Below are 26,789 nucleotides of genomic sequence, written 5' to 3' on the forward strand. Positions count from 1 at the left end.
TGCTACAGGGCTCCAGTGGAAACTGGCCGTGTCAACCTTTAATTGCCGAAATCTGTCGAGTGAGGCTAGCTTAGTAGGGCTCTTTGAGGAACTATCAGACGTTTGGGATATTATCGGCCTTAGTGAGATTAGAACTGGTGAGCCTTATACATTGCTAAATAACGGCCGTGTCCTCTGCTATAGAGGTCTCCCTGATAAGAAGCAATACGGAGTAGTATTCCTAATCGATAAGGACATAGCGGGCAACATTGACTAATTCTACAACATTAATGAAAGCGTAGCAGTAGTCGTAATCAAACTTAATAATAGGTATAGATTAAAGGCAGTACAAGCCTACGCTCCAAGGTCCAGTCACGATGATGAGGAAGCAGATTAGTTTGATGAAGATGTTGAATTAGCGATGAGAAAAGTGCAATCTCGGTATACAGTAGTAATGAGTGACTTCAATGCAAGAGTGGGGAAAAAGCAGGCTGGTGAACAAGCAGTTGGCAACAACAGAGTCGATTTTAGCAATGCTAGAGGGGAGATGTTGGTAGAATTTTCAGAAAGGAATAAGCTTCAAATAATGAACACTTTTTTCAGAAAGCGTAGTGTCGCGTAGCTGTCTTTACGTTTTTTTCGTTGCCTGTGCTGTGTGGCAGTGTTCCTTTCTTTCTTACCGCTTTTCTCTCAAAATGTCTTTTCGCCCACGAGTCGGGAGGGCGGCTGGGGGGGGGGGGAGGGAATCTCACGCGCGGCACCCCCCGTTCCGCCTGAGGGTCCGCCGGCCGACTGCGCTGTCACCCCCTCCCCCCCTCCTTTGTACTGGCGACGGAAGCAGCGCCTCCTAATTGCTCAAACTGTTTGGGGATGCTTCTCGACTCTTTTGTGTGTTTTCTTTTTGTAGACGCCGCTAGTTCGTCTAAAGCCCAACGGATGTCTCTGTAGTTTTCTGTGCATCTTTACTTTTATTTGGGTCATAATTCTTCAGGCAAGCGGCCGTCATCAAGTTCAAACTCGGCGAAGTCCGCCAACGATTGGCGGTGAGTATTTGAATCTGTGCGGCCTGATTGGCCCTGGTCACCGAAGAGTTGGTATTGGTGATCTGTTTGCTCTCGGGCGGGATGTGGTGACGTTTCCCGAGGGTCCCAGGGCAGTTCGCGCCGGAGACACCGAGGGACGAGGTCGCAGCGAGTGCTGCTGAGATGTCGCAGTTATGAATTGTACAAGTACGTACATGCTTATATTCGGTTAACCAAAGTTCAAATAAATCAAATCAGGAAATGTCTACGGATCTCCAGTGTGCTCGCTTAATCTCTGCGGCGCGGAACAAGTAGCGGACAATTTTCTACGCTACAGTAGTATGAGAAAGTGGACCTGGAAAAGCCGTAATGGTGAAACAAGAAATGAAATGGACTTCATACTTTCTGCTGATCCCAGCATAGTGCAGGATGTCAAAGTGATAAGTAGGGTAAAGTGCAGTGATCATAGGTTAGTGAGGGCTGGGAATCACCTCAGTTTGAAGAGAGAAAGAGCAAAATTGGTCAAGAAGAAACAGGTCAACTTAGAGGTAATAAGGGTAAAAGGTAGGCTGGTACTTGCAAACAAACATGCAGCCTTTGAACAGAGAGATGATGATGGCGACATAGAGGTAATGAATGAAACAGTAAAAAGACTTGCTTCAGAGGCAGCAATTGAAGTGGGAGGCAGGGCACCAAGGCAACCAGTAGGCAAGCTCTCCCAAGTAACAAAGCACCTAAGAAAGAAACGACAAATAATGGAGGTGTCCAACTCAAGAGATAAGATAGAAATTGTGGAACTGTCGCAACTGGTCAACAAGGCGAACATAAATGATATTCGAAATTATGACGTGAGGAAGACCGAAGAGGCCATAAAAAATGGATACAGCCTGAAATCAGTGAGATGTAAACTTGGCCTAGGCCAAACCAAGATGTATGCACTGAAAGGTAAGCAGGGTAATATTATCAGCAATCTTGAAGGTATCGTAAAAGCAGTGGAAGAATTCTATGCTGACCTGTACAGTACCCAGAGGACTTGGTGAAACTCCACTCGAAACAGTAATGAACAGGATATAGAAACTCCTCCTATAACTAGCGACGAGGTCAGAAGGGCCTTGCAATTCATGAAACAAGGAAGAGCGGCAGGAGAAAATGGAATAACAGTCGATTTAGTCAAAAATGGAGGAGACATAATGCTTGGAAAACTGGTGACTCTATATACGAAGTGTCTGTCGACTGCAAGGGTCCCAGAAAACTTGAAGAATGCAAACATTATACTAATCCACAAAAAGGGAGACATTAAAGGACTGAAAAATTTGAGGCCTGTTAGCTTACTTGCAATATTACACGAAATATTTACCGAAATAATCTCCAATAGAATAAGGGCAACACTGGACTGTAGTCAGCCAAGAGAACTGGTGGGCTTCAGGAAGGGATTCTCTACAATGGATCACATCCATGTCATTAATCAGGTTATCGAGAAATCCACAGAATACAATAAGCCTCTCTATATGGGTTTCATAGATTACGAAAAAGCATTTGATTCCGTAGACATACCAGCAGTCATAGAGGCATTGCATAATCAAGGAATACAGGCCGCTTACATATATACCTTGGAAAATATCTACAGAGATTCCACAGCCACCTTCATTCTACACAAGGAAACTAGGAAAATACCTATAAAGAAAGGAGCCAGACAAGGAGACACAGTCTCTCCAATGCTATTCACTGCATGCTTGGAAGAAATATTCAAGCTATTAAACTAGGAAGGTTTACGAGTAAGGATTCACGGCGAATACCTCAGCAACCTTCGGTTTGCCGGTGACATTGTTCTGTTCTGCAACACTGCAGACGAGTTACGACAAATAATTGAGTACCTTAACAGAGAGTGTAAGAGTGGGGCTAAAAATTAATGTGCAGAAGACAAAGATAATGCTGAATAACCGGGCAAGGGAACAAGAGTTCAGGATCACCATTCAGCCTCCAGAGTCTGTGAAGGAGTATGTTTACCTCGGTCAATTAATCACAGGGAACCCTGACCATGAGAAGGAAATTTACAGAAAAATAAGAATGGGTTGGATGGCATACAGCAGACATCGTGAGCTCCTGACTGGAAGCTTACCATCATCACTGAAATGGAAGGTGTACAATCGGTGCACTTCGCCGTGCTGACATATGGGGCAGAGAAGAGACTTTGAGACTGACAAAGAAGCTAGAGAACAAGTTAAGGACTGTGCAAAGAGCAATGGAACGAAGAATGCTAGGCATAACTTCAATATATAGAAAGAGAGCAGTTTGGATCGGAGAGCAAACGGGTAGAGAGGATATTCTAATTGACATTAAGAGAAAAAAAAAGGGCACTGGGCAGGTAATGTAATGCGCACATTAGATAACCGTTGGACTATTATGGGACAGAATGGGTACCAAGAGAAGGGAAGCGCAGTAGAGGTCGGCAGAAGACTAGGGGGTGGGACGAAATTAGGAAATTTGCGGGTGCTAGTTGGAATCGGTTGGCACAGGGGAAGGGGGATTGGAGATCGTAGGGCCTTCGTCCTGGCAGCGGACAGCGGACATAAAATAGGCTGATGATGATGATGGTAATAAAATTATAAGTACAAATTATGCGTAAAGCTAGTTTAGGAAAGACGAAGTATACCTCTCTAGTTGTGTAACGCAATATATTTTTGAAGGTATGTTGCAACATTGCTTCTCTGTAGTGAAAAGAAGCAGCACCTTCAAAGGAAAAGTATTCTCCGTGTAAAATGACACGGAGAAAACTAGGGCAGGAGAGTGAATGATCAATATGTGTATGTAAATATAAGCTGATGCCCTGTATCACCGAATCATTTCGCACAGGCGGGTAGGCACAGGCAGGGAAATTCTGCACACGATAGAAAATGCCAAAAAGAGAACGAACAGGTGCAAACTTGAACTTCGATCAGCAATATGTGCCAAGCAAGCAGTTTAGCTCAGATTTACATTCAAAGTACTGAGCTCTTAGGTATGTATGCAATGGGGCTTAACATTTGACCAACATTTATAAAGTGTGGCAGAAACCCATACAGGGCTGCTAATTGCTCTGGCACTTAGGCAGACTAATTGTTAAGAATCTCTTTGCAACACAATTTGTGTAACTGGTCATCCGTTATGCAGGTAAATGATGTGCTCGCTTTAATACAATGTTATATTGTTGAAAAAGCTAGTTCAACTTTTTGTACTGTAAAGCTGTCGCTTATACACCTGCACATGACCTAACAAAGGGTAGGCAGGTACCAGAGAGAGAAATGTGCGGCAAAATACCACACAGCAATACTTCTGGAGCCGCCTATTGCACCAAATGATATGTCACACAAAACTGAAAGTATTACATGAAGGAATCAAAAGAGAATATTGTCCACTGTTGTGGCAATTATTACTTCCAGGTGTTAACAGCTTGAAATGTAGACTGGACACGAGATGAGAAGACGATATCGCGCAGTTAACACCATGATTGGAAACCAAGAAGCCCAAGCTGCTATTGTAGCGAAATTATTACTTGTTGCTTGTGCCAGAAATTGCAAAGTCGTTTATAGAAGTCCGAGACCCATAACTGCACGTGCGGCGCCATGTAAATCTGATCATCTCTGACATTAACTAGATGTTTAGAAGTTTTTACGCACAAAACACTGTTATCAAATATTCGTCTATGCAGCACATATCCTGACGGAGAGGTGCACCTAGCGAAAAGTAGAATATGGCATCCTAAGCAGAGGGCCTAGGCAAATCATTTGCTTTGGTTTTATAATGTCTTTAGTTGATATTATTGAAATAGGAGACAAAAATGGCACCAGAAAAAATGGGCACTTGGTGGCACCTAGTATATTTCAGGAAAAATTTTGCCATGCCTCCGTTCTTGCTGACCAGCGTATCAAGTTAAAGACACACAATCAGGGTAAGCTTCTAAAATGTAAGCGAAAGGAATCTCGCATTACCTACATTGCCGTTAGCGAAGAAAAAGGCCAATCCACAACTTATCGACAGGCCTTGCCTCTGTGTGGCGTTTCGTGTGAACGTGACCAACATTTTGAAGAATTCACCTGAATAGCTCGCTTTAATACCCAAAAGAATGCTGTACGACAGCTTGGCCTCATCATGGTGTGTATATCGAAGGCCAGTGCACCCTTTACAGGGGTGTCGAGCAATGTGGTTAATTTTTTGTTGTGTTCATGCTAATCAAACACATACCGGCAATTTTATTTTCTCTATTTCTTGTCTCATTGAGACATACATTTTCATGGCTCTTGCGACTCGCTACAGCGCTCTAGAGACACAAATGGGCGGTTCAATGTCTGGAATAGGTTACGAGATGGTCAGATCCCAAACGTGTCAAACCTGTGGGAAGTCAGCTAAGGATACCTTGTCTTTATAATATGTGGCATAAATAATTTGTGCCATTTTCATATGATCACTTCTTCAAAGGTAAACATTGCCTTCAGTGATTCCGTACTATATTTTGAAATTGAAGTAGCCACAGAAAGCAGCCAAATATAGCACAATGGTAGTGCAGTGAAAGATTTTACAGCTTAAGGACTTAAACTGCTTCATTGAAGAAACTGCGCTCTACCAACAAACCGGGAGTGTTGCGCCAATGAGCTAGCTAAGAAAAACTTCACCCACTTCCCTAATGTACAATGCATGCTGGATCGCTGTCTCATGGTTCCATCTTCCACGAAGGCCTCACTCTGAAATCTTCTTAGTGGGTGCAAAGTGTATTACCCCTTCATATCTTTAACAGAGGTGTCTTGAGGACTCTATTTTGGTGCCGATTGTGTTAGAACATTTTCTTGTAGATTTCAGCGTGTGCAGTTGATGTGCCACATGCATCTTTACACACGGCACAGCACTGATCGTTCTGAATTCAACATTCTTCTCTGTGCCCAGGTTTTTGCACTGCTGGAAGTGTCAATATCGTACCGGCGCGAGTTCCTCTACTAGAACTGACGCACAGCAGTGCAATTCCAGTAGACGTGACTGTCAACAGAGCCTCAGCAGTTGATAGCTCACATTATTTAAAATACTACAGCAACCTTGATGAACGAGTTGCTCCCCTGGTACTCTTCGTAAAAAGATGGGCTGAAAGGTCTGGAATAAGAGGAGCAAGAAAAGGAGGCCTGTCATCAGTCACATTGTGTGTCATGGTGATATCACATTTACAAGGTAAGGGACCTTTTAAACAAGTGCATTTGAAATGCATGCCCAGCTTGCTATAGTTACGCCCTGAAATACTTTATCTGAAGTCTATTTGTTTTGCGGCATCTACTTGCCTTTAATAGCGTTTCAGATTAGTTTGCAGGGAATAGGTGTGATGTATTTCCTTTCCCGTCACCGGAATAGACGCATTCTTTGTCTGGTCGCCGACTCGAGCAGCCCGGATCTTACTTTTGTGGCGCTTCATGCCAGGCCGTCAGGCCTCACTGCATAGGTCCCGCGTCCGGCCGCCCCGTCAAAGCTACTACAAACTGGCGACGAGGGTGGGACCTACGGCGTGAGGCCTGATGGCCTGGCGCGAAGCGACGCAACAGAAGAGCCGGACTCCTCGAGTCGGGGCCAGACAAAGAATGTGTTTATTCTGGCGAGAGGGAAGGAAATACGTCATACCTACAGTGTTAGGCACGGAGTAGCGCCAGCAGTCACAACCATTCGAAACAGAAACCAAAACGAGATATTGCAAGGTTCACGGTGATCATTCACTACTACAATTATCTCCCCGTATAGCAAGAGCCGTATCACTGGCCTACGGGCTTTATTGGATGGGTGGATTGCGGTAGAGCTTCGGCCACTGAATGTGCACGATTTGTGACCTCAGCCGTGCTTATCTGAAGATGAGTCAAGGGGCCTTGCCCTCCAGTTTACAGGAGAAGCAGTAGCGTATGAAGCAGTGTAGTAGACTGTGAGATGTCGGTATAGTATGTAAATACGGTATCCATTGTGCAGGAAGGCTTCCTAATTGCTCCTGTAAATATGAAAGAATGGGGAAAATTTGGCTGTGCTATGCGCGGTGGTAGTATATAAGCACACATCACGAGGGGTAGAACGCTGTCTTAACTATACTGGTCAGATGTGACCAGTATAGTTGTCGAGAGTGTGGTTAACGTGCACACACATTTGTGATAGCGTGCGGATGATATGCAGTAGCGGTTCCGTAGCTCACATGGCATGCCTTTTAGATCATAGATCATAGGCGACACATTGAAAGAAGATCATGCAATTTTATGGTGTCCTGGCCACGAGGGTATCTCGGGAACTGAACAGGCACACACTCTAGCTCGAGGCTTTACTAACCGAGCTGGAGATACGCACAACGATGAAAAAGACGATCACCTACTGGTCCGCGATATACTGGAGCACCAGCGAAGAACCCGGCGACAGTACGCCCCACCACACAAACTACTCTATGTAGAGGAGGCGCAGAAATATAGAAGAATACAGACGGATACCTACCCACATTTGGGTAGATACCATAAAATAAACCCAACCTTGTACACTAACTCTTGCCCGTGGTGCGGGCCATGGCCTTCATTGCCTCACGTAACATGGGAGTGCGCCAAAAGACCTCATGCTATTAATTCACCTTTGGTACTCACCTTGCTAATGGAGCCCTGGGAGGCCATCCTCGCTCTTGCTGACCTCGAGGCCCAGAAGGGCCTCTTGGACCAAGCTGGGCGGGTCGCAATGGCCACTGGAGTCTTGGAATAGGGACCCACCCTGCACCGCTCCCTTCAACCATTTTTTTTTTGTCTCATCAATAAATGTTTATTCCTCCTCCTTTCGGAGGGCTTCTGTGATATTGAAGAGAAAGTCATAGCCTGGCACTACGCACTTCTCTTGGGACTGCATGACGAAGTGCCCATTCGCGTATCTTTTTATTAGTACCTCATAGGCCACAGTGGGGTGTATTACCTGAGAAATATGGCAGCATTGAAATTATGTGGATTGGACTGGTGCCTGGCATCTGCAGAAATGTCATACCAGTCCTCGGCAGCCTTGAAAAAGAGGACAAGGAATGAGATCCACAATAGTCCAAGCAGGTGGAGGGTACATATATTTTTCATGACTTGTATGGAAAAGACGGGGCACTGGCTGAAGCACTAGAAAAGAATGATAAAATTTGAGGTAAAGACTCCGTCTTCAAACTTGACGCCTTGTATCCAAATTAGAAATTCCAGCTTTTAATTTGGCCGGAGAGGCACTTGCGTAGTGTAAGTAATCGGAATAAATAAAATGAGCTGCACAATTTTGAACTGCTTCTAATGCATTAGAAAGGGCAGTTTGGCGTGGGTCCCAAACAGAGCCTGCACATTCTAGCTTAGGTATGACAAAAGTTAGATAAGTTAGCAATATTAGGCATGGGGGAGCAATGTGCAAGTTGTGGCGGAAGTAACCAAGCATGCCACTGGCTTCATTAGTAATCTTTGTACATTGAGAAGACCAAGAACGGTTATTTGAAAGTGTAACGCTAAGGTACTTGCACAATTCCAGAGATGATATTTCCGAGTTGCAGAGACTATACTTGCATGCTGATGCTTACCTCAATGAAAAGGTGCTATTAAAATATTTGTAGTATTCTGTGACATTGGCTATAAGTTGCACCAAGTGGTAACATTGTCATGATCATCTTGCAACGTACCATTATCAGTACTAGTAAGGACTGGGCGAAATACGACACAATTGTCCGCGAAGAGACGAATGTTAGAAGAGAGTTCTGCGGGTAAATTGTTCATGTATATAAGAGAAGGCGCCCCAGGACTGTGCCTTGGGCCACTATAGAAAGAACAGGGCTTCTTGATGAGGGGTGGTTGTTAGAGTACACAAACTGCTGTCTTTTGGTCAATAAATTTCGTATCCAGCCTAAAGCAGGATGATTAAGGCATAAGCAGGAAATATTTAGTAGAAGCAGTTGGTGCAGAACTTTGGCAAACACATTTTCAAAATCCAATATGAGAACATCAACTGGAAAGCTTTGATAAAGGTTAGAGCTTACGTTCTTTATACTAAATAGTGCTAATTGGGTATCGCAAGATAGACCTTTACGGAAGCTGTGGGGTTTACTGTGGAATAAATTGACAGAGGATAGAAATGTAGCAATGCGGGAGTAAAGTATATGTTCCATTAATTTCAAAGATACCGTGGTTAGGGAACTTGGGCTATAACCACTACCTAATGATAAAGGACCTTTGTTCAGGAATGGTATAACCTTATCAATGTTACATCCTGCACGGCACCCCTCCTGACAATGAAGACTTTGAAATATATGAGATAAGACCTCACTTGTAAAATATTTGGTATTTTTTTAGACTTTGGAATTGACGCCATCAATACTGTATGATGAAAACTTCAAGGAATCAATGCATTTGCTGATGCTGTTAGAACTGAAGGTGATTGCGGACATGGTATGGTAATTTAAACATGGAAATTCATGAAGGCAACCATTATAGTCGTTAGCAAATACAGAAGAGAATGCACAATTAATCAGTTCGGCTATTTCATGATGATAAATATGATAGTTTCGTTATTCACACAGTGCTAGTGTTTGAGAACGCTTTGGATTTAAAATACTCCAGAGCTGCTTAAAGTTACTTCAAAGAAGTTAGAGTAGGCGATAAAAAGAGCATAGGATAGGATTGGGATAACTTTAATAAAGTGCCGGCAAACGACGGTTTGACGCGCCGTGACGCTGGCCAATTTAGGTTATACAGTATACAATTTAGGTTATATAGGAGTAGGTTATACCCTACTCTGCACTAGCCCAGTTAGGCCCATTTGTAGTGGGTCATGAGGCTTGTGCTTTTCGAGCGCACCCCGGGCCTGCTGGATGGCCCATAGTTGTGAGTCCTTGTCTGCAGACTGCAGTGCACTTTGAAGTTCGGGCGGGTAAGTCCTGGAGGTAGCTGCCGTCGGGAACCTGGCATAGTCCCACATGATGTGCCATTGGTCCGCCAGACCCGCTGCACAAACATTGCACAGCCGACTCAGATAGAGCTCTGGGCGAAGCACGTGCAGCATTGCGGGGGCAAGGAGTGACGCGGTCGAAGTAAAAGGAAGTTCAGCAACAATACCAAGCAAAGCGGGCTTTTTAACCGCCATAATGACTGCAACGTCGTCGTAAATCTTCTTTGGGCAATGATTATGCGGCCGTGCTGATGCAAGCTGGCATCCTGCAATGAACTGCGATGGCCTAGACTAAAGCTTGGCGGGAATTTGAACGGCTGGCAAGCATTAAATTATGATGGCGCCCGTTACCTAGTCGAACCAGTGCATACAAGCTCTGGAGATTATGTGCAAACTGAGGTGCTAAAGTAATACCAGAAAGGAAAAGAAAAAAACATTCCTGAACAGAAACGACGTTCATTCTAAGCATCTTTCCATGTCATCTGCACTTCTTTCTCACCATGCCACTTTAGCATTCCCCTTTGCACATAATGTCACACCAGCCAGCTCAGCTATCCACGATTCTAGAGCTATGGGGGAGGGGGAGGTGCACCTGAAGCTAGAGTGCCTGCACAGAATGTTATCTTTGGGACAAGCATGCGTGCCTCAGTTGTTGGTGCTTCTCGCCATGCCAGCATTGTGACGACGAGTGCTGGCCTCATCGTGTGAATCTTCTTCGTGTGCTTCTTTAGGCATTTGACGTCGCTCATGTTTAGTCAGTAAGCGAATGTTCTCTGCAATATAATCTTGCACCTATAAACCACAAGCCTTACTTCATGTATAAGTGTAATACATTTTTCTCACTGTCGTTGTCTGGAAACTGTGCCCATTTTATTCTCCATTGTTTAGGATGGCACCAAAATGTGGTGGACATACCATCATGAACCCACTCATTATGGCTCGTACCACCACACTGCCCTCCTGAATGCATTTACGCCCTTCAGGCCTGAAATTGTTGCCTAATAATATTACTCCTTTATCTTGCGTGTAATTCCCTCCTGTAACATGCCTGGCTTTCTAGTCTACCTTCCAGAACGCTGTCACACTGTTAAATGTGTGCCGTTCATGAGTCGAAATCACCAGGCAAATACTATACGGCATTGCTTCTTTCTTCCATATCCTCTTGCGCTGTCCTTAAAATGTCACGACTTTAATGCGATAGCTAATTTGCTCTTCAATAACATGTTATATTTCTCCTTTAGCTTCTCGGAGTTCAGGTATGCTTTGACAGGCATAATTTTTTTTTTTGCCATGCAGGAAATGATGAACAAGACCACAAGCCGTAGCCGACTGACGTGGAGGAGCAGAAACCAGGAAGGAGTTGGAGAGCTCTTCCAAGGTTTCATCAAGCACTTTGCAGCGTACGACTTTAGACGCAGCATTGTGTCTATAACACCGACACAGCCCAGAGATCGGGCAAAGATTCAGGCGGATGCATCCAAGTTGACCACGCCCGAGTACTACGTGGTGGTACTTGGTAAGCTTCAGGCATGGCCAGCGCATATATTGCCTACATTAACTCGTTTCACTTCAGTTAGGTGGCAAGATTGAATATATTTTACGTAATACCCTTTAGTTCGGATATAATAGGTGAGTTGCATTCAAACACGCCGCTTCGTTTAACAAAGTTACTTAGGTATAAACAGAGAAAGAATAAAGCTCCACTGGAGTAAGTATGCATAAGCATACTCCTCCAATTTCAGTTGGCTCACCCCTAAATTCAAATTGGCCTACGTCCGAATTTCAAGTTGTTTCACCCCCCAATTTCATTTGGCTCACCTCCAAATTTAAGTTGGTCCTTCGCCAAATGTAAGTTGGCCGGACCCCAAATTTAGGTTGGCCCACCCCCACATTTCAATTAGCCTATTCCCTAATTTCGCATTGGCCCGCCCCCAAATGAAGGTTCGCCCATAGCCAAATATTAAATTGCCCCGCCCCCAAATTTGAGTTCGCCGACCCCCAAATTAATTAGCCCAACCAGCTTCAGTTGGCCTAGACCTACTGTAGGCTTCCCTTTGCATTTTTGTGGAGCGCTCTATGTATCCCTATAGGAATCCTCTCTTTTAATTAGTTTCTGTTGTTCCATATTGCATACAAAGCTTCCAATCATCTACATTTACAATATTACAACGATTAAATGTGTTAACTTCGCAAATTACATATTTTGTGCAGATACAGGGCATTACACTTTTCCCGTGATGGACTAAGGTACTCGCCAAAAATTGCTTACGCATTTAAACACAAGTATAGTTTTCTGGTGTTTACTGCAATACCTCCGAAGACAATCAACACAAGATGAGCATTTTTTTGTGTGTGTTTGTCCACTGTGTCTAAGCTCTCTGCCCTAAACACTACGAAAAAATTCGTTAAAACAATGCCCAAAACTCAACACTGGTAGTTGATGTGCTTCCACCACAACAGAAAAGTTGAGATGGTCAAAAAAGATAATTGGGTAGGTTACATTGCCATAGCAAGAAATTTATCTCTGGGTGGAGGAGGGGGGGGGGGGGGCTGTTTTTCCTGATAACTACCACTGCCCCCCTCCTTCTATATATACATATATATATATGTGTATGACATTTCCTCTGAGGCAGAATGCTGACAGGCCTCTAGAAAAAATAGGGGATAATTGAATGTTTAATTCTACGAGGCGTGTCATGAGTGGTAGTAATCCTTCGTCGGCACGTTGACATTCCGCGATTTGAGTTGGTTCGACAATGCCTAGGTACTGAAAGTCCTCTTCCTCTGATAGTGCTGCATCTACTGGTGCGCACAACAAGCAGTTGGCATCAGTGTGCTTTTTTTCCAGACCTGCAAACCACCGTAATGTCATAGTCTTGCAATCGGAGGCTCCATCTTGCTAGTCTTTCAGATGGGTCCTTGAAGTTCGCCAGCCAGGAAAGTGAATGGTTATCGTTGACTGCTCTGTATAGTCGGCCATATAACCATGGACGAAATTAACTTATGGCCCAAATCACTAGCTCACTCTTTGCACACGCGGCAGATTACCTCTAAGGCAGGGTGCGCGGCTGTGTGTGTGCGCTCAGCCACGCTTACAGGCATGCGCAGCCACGGCCGAGACGCGTGCCAGAAATCGAGACTTACCCCCCCCACACCGCCCCCCACGCGCACGCGCTTGATCGCTTTACCGCGAGCTAGTCGTTCCCTTCCCTCTCCCTTTGCTTGTGCGGCCGGAAGGCGTCTCCCGTGAAGCCATCATCTTTCTCGTCTCATTCTCGCATGCTTTCTCTCGCACTTAAAGCTAGCTGTGTGCACAGTGCGCGGGGCATGATAGGATCTTATCGCACTTGGACTTTATACGGACAGAACATGATGCGGCTCCACTCCAGCGGTCGCTCTTGTCGCGCGGGGCGTGATTGGAGAGGTGCGTTTGCAAGGAGCCGCTTGTAATTAAATCGTTTTTGACTATCTGTGCTGGCGGTAATTTCCATTTGTTTGTCTCGGCATTCCTTCGTGGCACAGTGATATTTAGCTGTAATGAAATTGCATACGAACTTCGTTATAGTGAGGTTCTAAATGCATGGTGTTCTAGGGGCAAGAGGTTATGGAAACTCAAATACTTTGTTATATCGAGAAGTTCGTTATATTAAAGTTTGTTATATCGAAGTTTAACTGTATCATAATCCGCTTTTGAAAACATCACAAAAAGTACAATCTCAGAAAAAGTATTGCAGACACTTCAATCGTTCACTGCACGTGTTTTGAAGGTTTGGTTCCAGGATTATTCAAAACATCATTGAGAATCAGTTTAACAGTTCTGGTAGTTGAGCTCACGATTGTTTTCACGTTAATGCACGTGCAGTGGAAGTTACTCGCTTCCAATAAGTAGACCCACTAACAAAACAGTGATGCAGAATTTATATTAACAGACAGACATTCTTGCAGCATCACTGAGTGCAATAAAGAAACATTGCACAATACAAACTATAAAGCGAAACCTTGCCTGTGAATCATTTCGGCTACATTTACATATAAATCTGTCACCGGCAGACGCACCCTTAACAAGAAAAAAAATGAAGCATAAGAGTAAAGTACATGACAGATGCCGGATGTTGCCATATAAAAGATGATGATGGTGATGATTGAAGTTTATTGGCGCAAGGGCATCTAAGGCCAAAGATCGCCAGGACATGTATTGCGATATAAAAGAGAACTTAGTTCTACAGCTGTGTGGCTTTGCTTGCCAATGTGTGCACCGCTTACTTTTACTGCCCCCTTGTGTTAATGAGTGTACCGGATTAATGGGGCTACCATTGCTTTCTTGAGATATGGCGCTGCGGCTCCTTTAGCGTATCTTGACCGCTGGCGTGGTAGAGAAGATGGAATGGGGCGAAAGAACTAAAGCATAAAGTAACATAACCTACTGTTCGCTATGATGGGCGTTGTGTGTGTCTGGTTTCTTTGCTGTTGACTCGCTCGACTGGCTCTTGCGGGCGCTGCAGTTCGAAATGAAGCGCTTCCGCGAAAGCGGCGACTGTACATTGGAAGACGACTTTACTGACGGCATGTGAAGAAGGTGCACATACACTCTTATGTGCGATTCTAGCTAAAAAAAGATGCGGACGCGAGCTTTCCTAGCGAAGAATAATTCATGAAACCTGTTTCATAGTATTCGAGCTCAGGAGTGGTTGTTTGCTGTGCCTATCGTTCACCACGCTCAAAGATAAAGAAACAGCTGTCGAGGTCATTCCAAGAGTATTCCTTCGGCGAAACGTAGTATATGAGCAGCATCTGCTTTTTCCATATATGGCCACATATGGCTAGAAAGAAATCAAAATGCGCCACCCTATGAAGAAATTGACTCCCGTATCTCTCTTAACGCCTAAATAACCAGTCAATTAAGCACAAGGTCGTAGCGCACTGCAATATTCTCTACCGGAATACTCGTGTGAGGATCCTTAAGAATACTGCCTTGAATTGGGCGCATGCTGTCAATTTAAAAGTTGTCGAAATTAACGCGGGGCCCCAGACAAATACAGCCCTACAGCACGTTATTTCACTTCATTTATTTACCTTAAAGACCCCACTAGGACGCATTACATAAAGGGTGGGTGTGCATCAAGAAGAAATAAAACACTCAAACTTATGATAACAGGTACTCAGTCACATTGGCAGAAAAAGATGATAGGCAGTTGAAAGCGACAATATTATGAGGAAGGCCGTTCCAGTCTTCGGCTGCACGAGGTAAAAAGATTCTGAAAAAATGAACAGTTCTCACACGTGTACGGTAAACGAAGTTGATGACCAGTGCGAGGAGATATGTATGCCGGCGGGGTGATGTAAGGATCACTATTAAGTGATAAATGGTAAAGCTTATGGAATAGACAAAGTGTTACTATGCGTCGGCGGAGGGATCAATTTTGCAGCCCAGATTCCGCTTTGAGGGTGGTAACGCTGACTTCGTGAGCGGCACGATTTGGTACCGCTTCAAGGTCATCTACGAGCTATACTTGTTGCGGGGACAACATGGCTGGCGCATACTCTAGTTTCGAGTGGATAAGTGACTTATAGGCAAACAACCGGTAGTTCTATTTGATATGACGTTTGTAGCATGCACATGCCATGACAGATCATTGCACAAAATAATGCCTAAGTATTTGAAGGATGGTACTGGCTGTATAGGTTTGTTAGCAGTTGTGTACAGCTGTGTAACGGGGCACTTTTGGCGGGTAATGGAAAGAAGTTTACATTTAGTCGTTCTTAAGGGTCGTTAGCCACCGGTCGTGCCATTCCTAGGCACGGTCTAGATTATACTGAAGCTTCACTGCGTTGCAGTGGTTAGAAACTGATGATAAATTACACAGTCATCAGGGAACGTTCGGGTTTGGTAAGGCAAGTGTTGAGACAAGGTCGTTAATATATATTAGAAATAAGAGAGGACTGAGAACAGAACCTTGGGATACACGAGATGTTGCAGGAACGGGGTCAGAGGTGTGATTATTAACAAGAACGTGTTGAAATCGGTTAAACTTTCATTCTCAAGTAGGCATGCATTATTTTTTAACTATGCATAAGTTGGCTTGCTGTGTTTTCCATCCCACTGTTGTCAGTTCGGCTCGTCATAATGAGTCGCTCTTTCTCTACAAAGTAAATGCATGGGGCTGAAGAACGCGTTTGTCACCAGAATTGGCAAATCATATCTTGTGACATTGCCCAAGTTGTCACTCATAAATATGTGACCCGAGTAATGCCGTTTTTCCACGATGAGGTGGCACTACTTTAATGACAAGAAAGTCATCAAAATATGAGGCCTATGGTTTTGAAAGAAATCACCCAGCTCCTAGCTTTTTAGATGGTGTGTGCCCGAGCGTTGCACGTCCTTGCGCACATTGTGCTGAATCTACTGGCTTTGCTTGCATCCAGCGTGACCGTTGAAATGTATTCTGAACGCTTGGTCCCATACATCCTACAGAGCATCATCAACTGACTCCGGCATATAACTTTGTATGAAATTTAGGCCGCTGTTATTGTGAAAGTTGACTGTACTTAGGTAAGCGTTCTTGCATCAATACTGACTGCATTTTTTTCTGTAATTAATGTTTCTTGTGGGTGTGAGGGGGGGATAAACGGAAGTGAAAGCTGCGCAACGGCAAAAGAGCGCAAAAATTCAAATTTCATAGTGCTGGAGAAAAAGCTCTGATTAACTACTATTCTCACGAAAGATATTGCGAAAGAAACTCCGAAGAACTCTCTTTAATTTGGCCCCGAGATGACTTCAAAAGTACAAATCTTAATAGCGTTAAATAAAGCAACGTTTTAGCAACCATTTGCAAAAAATGCAAGCCTGACACGTTATCTTCAATTCTGCCTCATTTCTACTTGTGTTTGCAGATGCAGTCACTGGCTGTAATTTGGCGACTGCCATGGCATCGCGGGAGAACTTCAGGAGGCTCACGCGGGCATTCCGGCATGAGAGCCATAACTTGAGCGAGTGAGGCGGCAACTCGCCTGACGTTCGGATGAAGACCTGTATGTGACCTCAACAGACCTGTGTGGGACCTCAATTTGTGTGTGACCTGTGGGTGGCTCGGCCAGTGGGGGCTTTTGTTCCCCGTGCCTCATTTCTACTTGTGTTTGCAGATGCAGTCACTGGCTGTAATTTGGCGACTGCCATGGCATCGCGGGAGAACTTCAGGAGGCTCACGCGGGCATTCCGGCATGAGAGCCATAACTTGAGCGAGTGAGGCGGCAACTCGCCTGACGTTCGGATGAAGACCTGTGTGTGACCTCAACAGACCTGTGTGTGACCTCAATTTGTGTGTGACCTGTGGGTGGCTCGGCCAGTGGGGGCTTTTGTTCCCCGTGCCTCATTTCTACTTGTGTTTGCAGATGCAGTCACTGGCTGTAATTTGGCGACTGCCATGGCATCGCGGGAGAACTTCAGGAGGCTCACGCGGGCATTCCGGCATGAGAGCCATAACTTGAGCGAGTGAGGCGGCAACTCGCCTGACGTTCGGATGAAGACCTGTGTGTGACCTCAACAGACCTGTGTGTGACCTCAATTTTCGTGTGACCTGTGGGTGGCTCGGCCAGTGGGGGCTTTTGTTCCCCGTGCCTCATTTCTACTTGTGTTTGCAGATGCAGTCACTGGCTGTAATTTGGCGACTGCCATGGCATCGCGGGAGAACTTCAGGAGGCTCACGCGGGCATTCCGGCATGAGAGCCATAACTTGAGCGAGTGAGGCGGCAACTCGCCTGACGTTCGGATGAAGACCTGTGTGTGACCTCAACAGACCTGTGTGTGACCTCAATTTGTGTGTGACCTGTGGGTGGCTCGGCCAGTGGGGGCTTTTGTTCCCCGTGCCTCATTTCTACTTGTGTTTGCAGATGCAGTCACTGGCTGTAATTTGGCGACTGCCATGGCATCGCGGGAGAACTTCAGGAGGCTCACGCGGGCATTCCGGCATGAGAGCCATAACTTGAGCGAGTGAGGCGGCAACTCGCCTGACGTTCGGATGAAGACCTGTGTGTGACCTCAACAGACCTGTGTGTGACCTCAATTTTCGTGTGACCTGTGGGTGGCTCGGCCAGTGGGGGCTTTTGTTCCCCGTGCCTCATTTCTACTTGTGTTTGCAGATGCAGTCACTGGCTGTAATTTGGCGACTGCCATGGCATCGCGGGAGAACTTCAGGAGGCTCACGCGGGCATTCCGGCATGAGAGCCATAACTTAAGCGAGTGAGGCGGCAACTCGCCTGACGTTCGGATGAAGACCTGTGTGTGACCTCAACAGACCTGTGTGTGACCTAAATTTGTGTGTGACCTGTGGGTGGCTCGGCCAGTGGGGGCTTTTGTTCCCCGTTCGACTGGTCGGCGCTTGCTTGGGGAGCTGGCCCGTTCTGCGAATGCTCGGCAACCGCTGCCACGTGGAGGGCTAGGGAAGGTGACGCCGGGTGGCTGTCATGGCGCCGGCGGGGGTCGTTCGCTTGTTGTTCGCCATGTTGCGGAGCTTCGAGAGATGGCGGTGGGCTGCTTTCCGTCGCGGCCGCGGTCGTAGTTTCGTTGTCAACGCGAGTCAGCAGTAAGGCAGGCAATGATGCAGACGACGAGCGATCAGACCTCGTGGGTTTAGAGGTTGGTGACCCGCTACACGAGGCGCTGAGCGATGGCGACGACTCCGTGCTGTCAGAGCTGCTGGCCGGCGAGGAGGAGATCGTGCTGCTACTCGGAGACGTAGGCGCTGAGGCATTGCTGTCGCTTTCCATCTCGGCGAGAGACGCTGCGGCTACAGTGGTGTTGGCGGCCTCTCGCCGATGGCGGTTGCCACGTGCGTGGTGGTTGGCGTTCTTGCGGCCGGCGTTCTTACGGGTTGTATGTGACAGGCGCTTTGGCATCCCTTCCGAACCTAGCATACGGCGGGCCTCCAAAAGTAGCAAGTCCAGTGCTCGCGAGCGAGGCTGTGGCGTGCCAAGACGAAACCCGGGCACTGTGTTCTGGGTGTCATCCATGTCAGGGTCCAACCAAGGGCCGAAACTGCCGGCTACAGGTGCATACCTTCTCCCCTGGGAGCCCTATAAAGGGCTACGCTCAAGAGCGCTGTCGTGGGAGAAGGTTAGGGTTAGGGTAGGGTAGGGTAGCTAGGGTTAGGGTTAGCTAAGGTTAGGGTAGCTAGGGTTAGGGATAAAAACAAAACTTCTCACACCGAGGGCTGTAGCGAGTGCCGTGGTCGTCGGAGCGAGGGGGAATGCGACCGCTCGCTACGAGTGTCCGGGAGCGTCTCGAAGACCTCTGCACTGTCTTACCCCAGTCATTCTTTATGTACTCTAGATGCTTCAAATCTTGTACAAAAGAGAACTCAGCATTTTCTGTGAGCAATTTAAAGATACATTTGATGTTCTTAACTCAGGTGTTGTCGGCAGATGGTGCATCAGTCTTTCGAGTTCCTGCCTGCGACATGTTTTATTTAAATCGACACATTCGTCATGTTAGAGACATTTGCATCCCAGTGCAGAATACATTTGAGTGTGAATTACTGCCCCGTTTCTCTGTGATTATGAAATTTGATCAGTTAAAGCGCAAAGTACAGTGCTTGCTGTTTGTTATCGTTCCCCAAGTGCAGTTTCCTTGTCATTTGTTCCCTAATCGAAAAAGTTTCTTGATTTCATAAAAAAAGATGCTTCAATCTCATCGCGGGGGCGGGGGGGTGACGTTTACGTAAATACGAACAGCAGTGATGTAATAAATAGGACCAATCTAGATGTTGTGTTATGACTGTCTTAATATAATCAATCTTCCTACGAGAGCGACTGAAAGCTCATCATGTCTAACGTGTATGTCACAAACATAATCACTGATAAAATTAAAACTGTCGTTTTCGCATTTGACATTGGCGACCATTTTTGCCTATACTTGTTCCAAGGGCAGTGTGCGAAACATGTGCTCGACTAATTTCACACAACACATCATGGAAGACATTTTCATTTTTATAACAATATTGCTGAAACATTGTGGGACTGTATTTCACAACAAGGATGCAAATAGCGCTTATGAATAAATGATTAGTATGCTAAAGCATATTTGCAAAGCTAGCTTTCCTTATGTAAACTCTAAACAAAATAAAACATGAAAATCATGTGTGACTCCTCAATTATCAAACGGAATAAAATATATAAATTGGGCTATTCAACGACTTCATCAAAAACGTGGATCCAGACGTGCTGCAAGCCTACAAAACTTACTGAAATCGTCTGGATAAAGACGTTAAAAAGACTAGGGGAGATTAATTTTCGAATTTTATTATTTCAACTGCTGGATCTATGGATAAAACGTAGAAAAGATTGAATTTTGTTTTAAGTATAACGCTTTTACACCACAAATATACAAACTTATCAGTAATTCAGAGTTTACAGGCAAGGCTTTTGCTGATGCTTTTAAAAGGCACTTTGCTTCGTTAAGTATTTACTTTGAGTGTGAAAACCACTATAGTAACCTTCCTTTTAACCAGCATTCAAATTTTCTTGCTCCAGCACCAGAAAATAAAGTGATGGGATATTTTTTTAAAGCTTAAGAAACAGTTCTGCTAAAGGCATTGTTTGCTTTCAAGTTAAATCCATCACAATCTGTATGCACTTTCTATACACGGTTGTTTCATTGACCAAGAGCAGGCACATCATGATTGAAGCGACGAGGACGATGAGGACAATCTTATAACCCGTCAAGGGCTGCTTGCTCTGGGATGGGCTAGATGCATCATCATCATCAGCATCTTCCTATTTTATGTCTACTGTCCCAGGATGAAGGCCTCTCCCTGTTATGTCCAGTTACGCCTGTCTTGCGCTAGCTGATTCCATTTTACAGCTGCAAATTTCCTCATTTCATCACCCCGCGCAGTTTTCTGCTGTCCTCGACTATGCTTCCCTTCCCTTGCGACCCAAGCAGGCTATTTGACCATTTGCCACTTCCCGTTTCAAAGGGTTGTCATTGGATCATCATCATTGTCATCAAGAAGCGCCAAATTTAAACCGTAAAGCGATTTATTACAGCTGGCATTGGAGCGGTGATGGCAGACCGAATGTCAGACTGTTTGCACGCGCAGGTTTTTGAGAGGAAGGAGGGAGGAAAGGGAGTGTATATGCTTGTGCATGTCTTGAGCGTGCGTGCGTGTGCTAGCATTTGCGTGTGCGAACGTGTTTGTGTCTCCGTATTTGAAGCTGCGTACGCAGGAGTACGTCTGGGTGTGTGCGTGTGTGTCAATTAATATTGCTTCATTAGTTACCCGTACAAATGGTCAAATTACTCCGTATCTAAGAGATTACCAATCTGAACACTCGAAAATGAATTCTTTAAGGTGTATATTGATTTTATATTTTTATTCGGTGCAGTTAAGCGGCATATTGATAGTGCGGCAGGCTCCTTACAAATCAAGTGTGAAAGCTTGGGCAGGTTTTTTTTTTTTGGCGGAAATCAAGTTCATGGGCCTAAGCCAATGTGCCCACCCGTGCACCTCTGCTTTTAAAATGAATTTTCCTACATCCTACGAGAACCACCTCAGTGCTACGGCACATCGCACAAGGTGTGCCAGAACATTGTATGCGCTCCCGATTAGATTCCTGAGCTTCGGTGGCATCACGCTTAGTTCCCTGGCGTGATTAAGAATAAAAACAGCTGCCTGGCAGAAAGCATTGTACAAATTTTTTTATACTTTGTAACTCATGGTGCAGCGCAGACGTGTGCGTTAGAACTAAATTTACTGAAGTTTTAGGACGAAAGCTTTCCACTGTATGTCTTGGCTGTCTAATGCTAACACCTCAAAAAAAAAAAAACATAAAAGCTCCGTGCCCTTCCTCTTTGTGAAGGATGACACTGAGCTGAAACACTTTTCGAAAAAAATGAGTTCTCTGCGGCATTCTACAATTTTGAGTCCCGTGAACACGAATATCTGGTTCAAAAAGGGCGGAAACAAGAGCAAGCGGCTGTTTTTTAATGAAAACGTGCACCAGCGCCTCAGAGTATCGCGCGAACACCGCTGTTGCCCGTGATTGGTCGGGGCCGCTGTGACATCATTCGCGGCAGTCGCCGGTCGGCGCCGCCATTTCAGAGCGTAGCACGCTGTTCTGTTCTGGCTTCATAGCTGAGTTGTAAGCATTATGGAAAGTTCTCGCTGTCTCGGACAGCTTGTATTTTCGCCATACATGTTCGAACCGACAGCCGATACGGAAAACGATGGCGGCAACGACGATGTTGAGTGTGCCAAAAGCGAGAGCGATGTGTGCACATTCTCGCGCGTTGGAAATCTTAGCTGGTACGCATGTTTTTTTTTTTTTTTTTTCATGTAGCTGCACGTTCCAATGACGGGAGAAAAAATGCGCTAAAGTGTCACTGGGAACTTGCAGCTGGAAGAATGCCGAAGCACTAACTTCTTATTAGATTGTAAACACGGGTGCAATTCCGCGATGTCAAGCACCTTGCCGCTGCTTGTCTAAAGCCCGTGGTTTTTTTAGTGTTGATACACGATCGCGAACATGTCCCGCGTTTCAAAGTGCGCACATGCAGTGCTGCGAGGTACAGTCATGGAAGTTGCTTATCGTACACATCCAGAGATGGCCAGAGGTATTATATGTGCAATATTCATACTATAAGGTTCGACGACTTTGCGATTGTGGCTCAATCAAGAATCGGTATGCGTGCTCCATGCTAGTGTTGACATAAAGATATTAGGCAGTTTTAGCACCGCTGTGTGGTAAACACGATAACTGCAACCGTACGTCGAACGTCACTAGGCAAGCCTATACTCCATTTCATACCTCAGGTGCATCGCTGTGGAAGCTACGCTCGAAGTCCTGTCACCAAAATTTATTACTGCGCGCGTTTCCGTCTATGCTTCGCAGCGTGCCAGCGGCGTTTGCTCGCGCGAGCATGCACGTGAAGCTGCCGCGACGGGCTGCAATTAAAAAATGCCGTAAAGAAAATTGATTTAAAAGAAGTGTTAGCAGCCGTATAAGTACAGGGATTGTTTCTATGGGTAAATTCTTTTTTTTTTTCATTCAGAACTGAGCTTATATACGAAAAATCTTCTCAAAAATCTGGTCAAGAAACACCGAACTTTTTCTAAGTGCGAACGCAGCCACTGCAAGAAGTATCTCAAGCCTCCACAGCGTTGCACCTGATGTATGGAACGGAGTATATAGCAACGCTAGCAACAACGCATTTGTCGTAAGGCTATCCGGCTATCGCGGAAATGGTCCGAGCACAGCACAGTTGATTTCGTCGGCACGAACTTATCTCTCCTCACCGCACTGCGCTACAAGCTTCTTGTCCTTCGGGAACCTGTGAAATACCACATCGCGTCGCCCGCCTGTGTTCGCGCAGCCGAATGCTGCACAGAACGACGGCATGTTGGGCACCCTTGGCTGTATGCACTCACGCAGCACAGAAGGAAAGAACAGTTTACGAAAATCGCAAAAGAAAACAAACGTGAGCGGCGGCGGCGGCGGCAAATCTCTCGTAGCGTCGTTCAGTAAAGCGCAGGACGGAAAGAGGCATGCCAGCACGCCGGTCCGGCACCTCGGTCCCCGCGAGTGACGTCACTCTCGCCGGTTCTCTGCTCTGGCAACCACCTCACCCGGCGCTCCGGGAAGCGATGGGGGCGTGTCCGCGGGGGTGATTTATAAAGCGATTACTGCCTCTTATATTAACAAAACGAAAAAAAAATTCGGAACCGTAAATTATTAGGTCTGTTCTTCCCAATCCCAGCAATTCATGGTAATTGAAAACCGTTTCAGCTGCCCTTTAATGCCACGGGTCACTTCTGCCGCGGGTCGGCCCGGCATTGCACCGTCTTTGGGATCGGTCCTCGTATGACGAGTGCTTAACGCCCGCTTCACCTCCGCCGTGGGTTGGCCCGGCATTGCACAATCTTCGGGGTCTGTCCACGTAGGGGGAGTGCTTACCGCCCGCTTCACCTCCGCCGTGGGTTGGTCCGGCATTGCACAATCTTTGGGGTCGGCCCACGTAGGGGGAGTGCTTACCGCCCGCTTCACCTCCGCCGTGGGTTGGCCCGGCATTGCACAATCTTCGGGGTCGGCCCACGTAGGGGGAGTGCTTAACGTCCGCTTCACCTCCGCCGTGGGTTGGCCCGGCATTGCATGATTAGCTGAAACTGTCATCATTCTTGCTGCAGCTTCTGGTCGATATAGGTGCCTTTTTGAAAGCAAACTTTCACGAAGTAATCTTGCAGTTTTGTATATGTATATTTCTTCATGTGCCATTATTTCTTTCCTGAACTTGGAAGAGCTGACAATGCTAAAAGTGTTTAGGCCAACCTCCAAAATATTTCATGGTACAAGTAATCTCTGAATAGCTGGTACTTCTGGCTGTGCAAGTTGCTATTTGCGGTTCAGTGACCAGCTGGGTTCTGCTAATCGTGCCATTTTGTAGATGCTTTCCTCAGCTGCTCAATCTTGCCACAGCAGCTACTGTACTTGTTTCTTCCACCTACCACTCACAGCAACAAGGCAGAATCATGGCATCAGTAATGTTTGCAGCACAATATGCTTGCTCTAATGCAATTGTCATTAGTCTATATTAGTAAAGCAAGCACATTAAAATCATCTGCAAAGGTCAAGTATTCATTGTTAATGCTGGGCACTGCAGACAAATATCCTTCTTTAGAACGTGAACAGCATTCTCTGAGCTAGGAGCACAGCTCTAGCCAAGACATAAGGTAACATAAAGCTGGAACGCTTGTGTTGTCACATGGCTCGCTTGAATGGGTCTTGGCTCCTGCACATAATGGCCTCTCTATGAAGCCAAGTTCTGCAGAGTTATACGACTTGCAGTGCCGAGGCTTGTTGAGGGACCCTGACCCTCTGCAACACATTCTGAAAGGACACTTGAAACAACTTTGCCTGCTACATTACTCAGCAGACACTCTCCCAGCAGCCATGTTCTTGGAGGGCTTGCTGGACCATATCTCAACCCTCATCTTGCATGCTTTTGTCCTAGCATTGTTGACACCTTGTTGGAACAGGTTGTAAGTTGTAACGTACATCTACGATCAAAATTAGGCAGACAAACCCCTCTGGGAAAAAAAGGAATTTCTTGCCAACTTTGACTCGTAACATTAAATTGATGAATGCACGGCAATAGTTGCTGTGCCAAGTTTCAACTGCAGTTTTAGGTTCAATGCCAAAGATCAAGAAAATTTCAGTTTTTTTTTCACAGATCCCCAGGAGCCCATTTTTTTTTTATCAGTTGTTTACTTCAATGGCACTACGGTGCAGCCCGCACTACGTGCTGTGGCAGATGCTGCCAACAAACATTTGTAACTCCTCTATGCTGCTTTAACGTTCACCTTTAGACACCCTGCGGGCAACCATCCTGCTAGCTTGATGCATTTAACCTGCTGCTGCTGCTATACAACACTCCAGTGGCCTTGCCGACTATCATGTTCACTTGATTGGGATTTTGTTCTGGCTACCAGTCTGCCCTTTGGAACTACAAGGCTCTATCTCTTTGACCGCTTTCTGAACCTTTCTGCTGTTCTCTAAAACCCAAGGTGCCAGCCATACAGGGTATTCCCTGTAGTCCCCAATGCCACAGCCCTTGGCACTGTGCCGACTGCTTTGCCTTGAATTCTTCACACCACTGTCCTCAAGGCTACACCAACCTCTCCATGGTCAATCAGCACGACTGATCACTCTGCATCCACCCTCAGTTTTGCTGCCATGCCCTTCTACAAGTGCTACCGAGTATGAATACTCCAACAGTTCGCATCGAGCCCTATAGTATCCCACACCTTCATCTCACTCGAATGCCAAATAGTCTCTTGAAAGTTTCGTAACTTCACCCTTCTGCTGCTGCTCTACACATGTGCAAACATGACAAAACATGGGATTAGCCAATAATAGATGCAAACATACCCTCCATGCGCAGTATTTTCCACTGTAGCATTGGCAGAGCAGCTGAGACCTACTTTCGTGTCATCTGATCTGGTACATATCTTTTACCGTAATGAAATTAAAAACTTCAACAAAAATTCAAACTTTAAGTAAAATTTCCAGCTTTTAATAAATGCTGTTTTTATCTTGGTTGCATTAATATCTGGAAATTTTTGTCAATATTGTAGGAGTTGTCGGACGATCTCGCCGCTGCCACCGTTTGTAAGGGTTGAAGGTCGTAGAGAGGAACTTGAGAGGAACTAGGTGAACAGGGTTTAATTACAGTATCTTACGTTTTAAACAAGTGATACATTTACACAGTCTAGCGTGACTCCCAAATGGAGCCCGCAAAACGAAGCATACAGCAAACGAGCACACAGCTCACGAGTACACTGACGAGCACATAGCACGACGACGAGCACACTCTAGCAGCCGACAACAGCCGCTTATAAAGTCTTCCCGTGTTCCCTTGATCCCTAGGTGAGGCAAAACGTTTGACGCCATTGTAAACAAGCCGCCTCTCCGCGGGACGGCTTGCACATACACGTACGCACTTTCACTGTCCCCCCCCCCTCCCCCACCACACACACACACTCCGAGGGCAGACGACCTTCGCAGCACTCGGAGCTGACCTTCGCAACGCGGCCATCGTGGTGTACATTGTCTTGCGTCCCCGTAGCCAGTTGGTCACGCTTGACCCCAGCCGGCGCCTCTAAATTCCAGAGCGGACCTCGCACAGTGGCCTCCGCCGCTGCCCATTGTCTGGCGTCTTCAAAGGCCCGTGAAGAGGCACCGCAAGGCGTCTCCGAACGAGGCGCCCGGTGGATTGACACCGCCGTAGTCCGCACTTCTCTGAAGTAAGTGCATGGTTGGTTAGCGCTATCCTCGCTGGTTCCTACGAAACGAGTCACCGCGGCGGGTGTTGGA

At 46.0% G+C, this 26,789-nt stretch overlaps 1 protein-coding gene and 1 long non-coding RNA gene across 3 annotated transcripts in view; one reads left to right on the forward strand and one right to left on the reverse strand.

Moving 5' to 3' along the window:
* Positions 1-26,789, reverse strand: part of LOC126527771 (uncharacterized) — a 76,746-nt gene that overhangs the window by 35,217 nt on the left and 14,740 nt on the right. The gene's annotated exons all lie outside the window — the stretch shown is intronic.
* On the forward strand, positions 5,243-20,056 carry LOC140213370 (uncharacterized). Of its 2 annotated transcripts, none has more exons than XR_011890311.1 (4): positions 5,243-6,194; positions 11,223-11,442; positions 16,818-16,955; positions 17,067-20,056. It is a non-coding gene; the product is annotated as an uncharacterized lncRNA (long non-coding RNA). The 2 variants fall into 2 exon arrangements; XR_011890310.1 differs by having other exon boundaries at positions 5,248-6,194; positions 16,818-16,976.

The sequence above is a fragment of the Dermacentor andersoni genome, chromosome 9 (genome assembly GCF_023375885.2).
Source record: "Dermacentor andersoni chromosome 9, qqDerAnde1_hic_scaffold, whole genome shotgun sequence".
NCBI lineage: Eukaryota > Metazoa > Arthropoda > Arachnida > Ixodida > Ixodidae > Dermacentor > Dermacentor andersoni.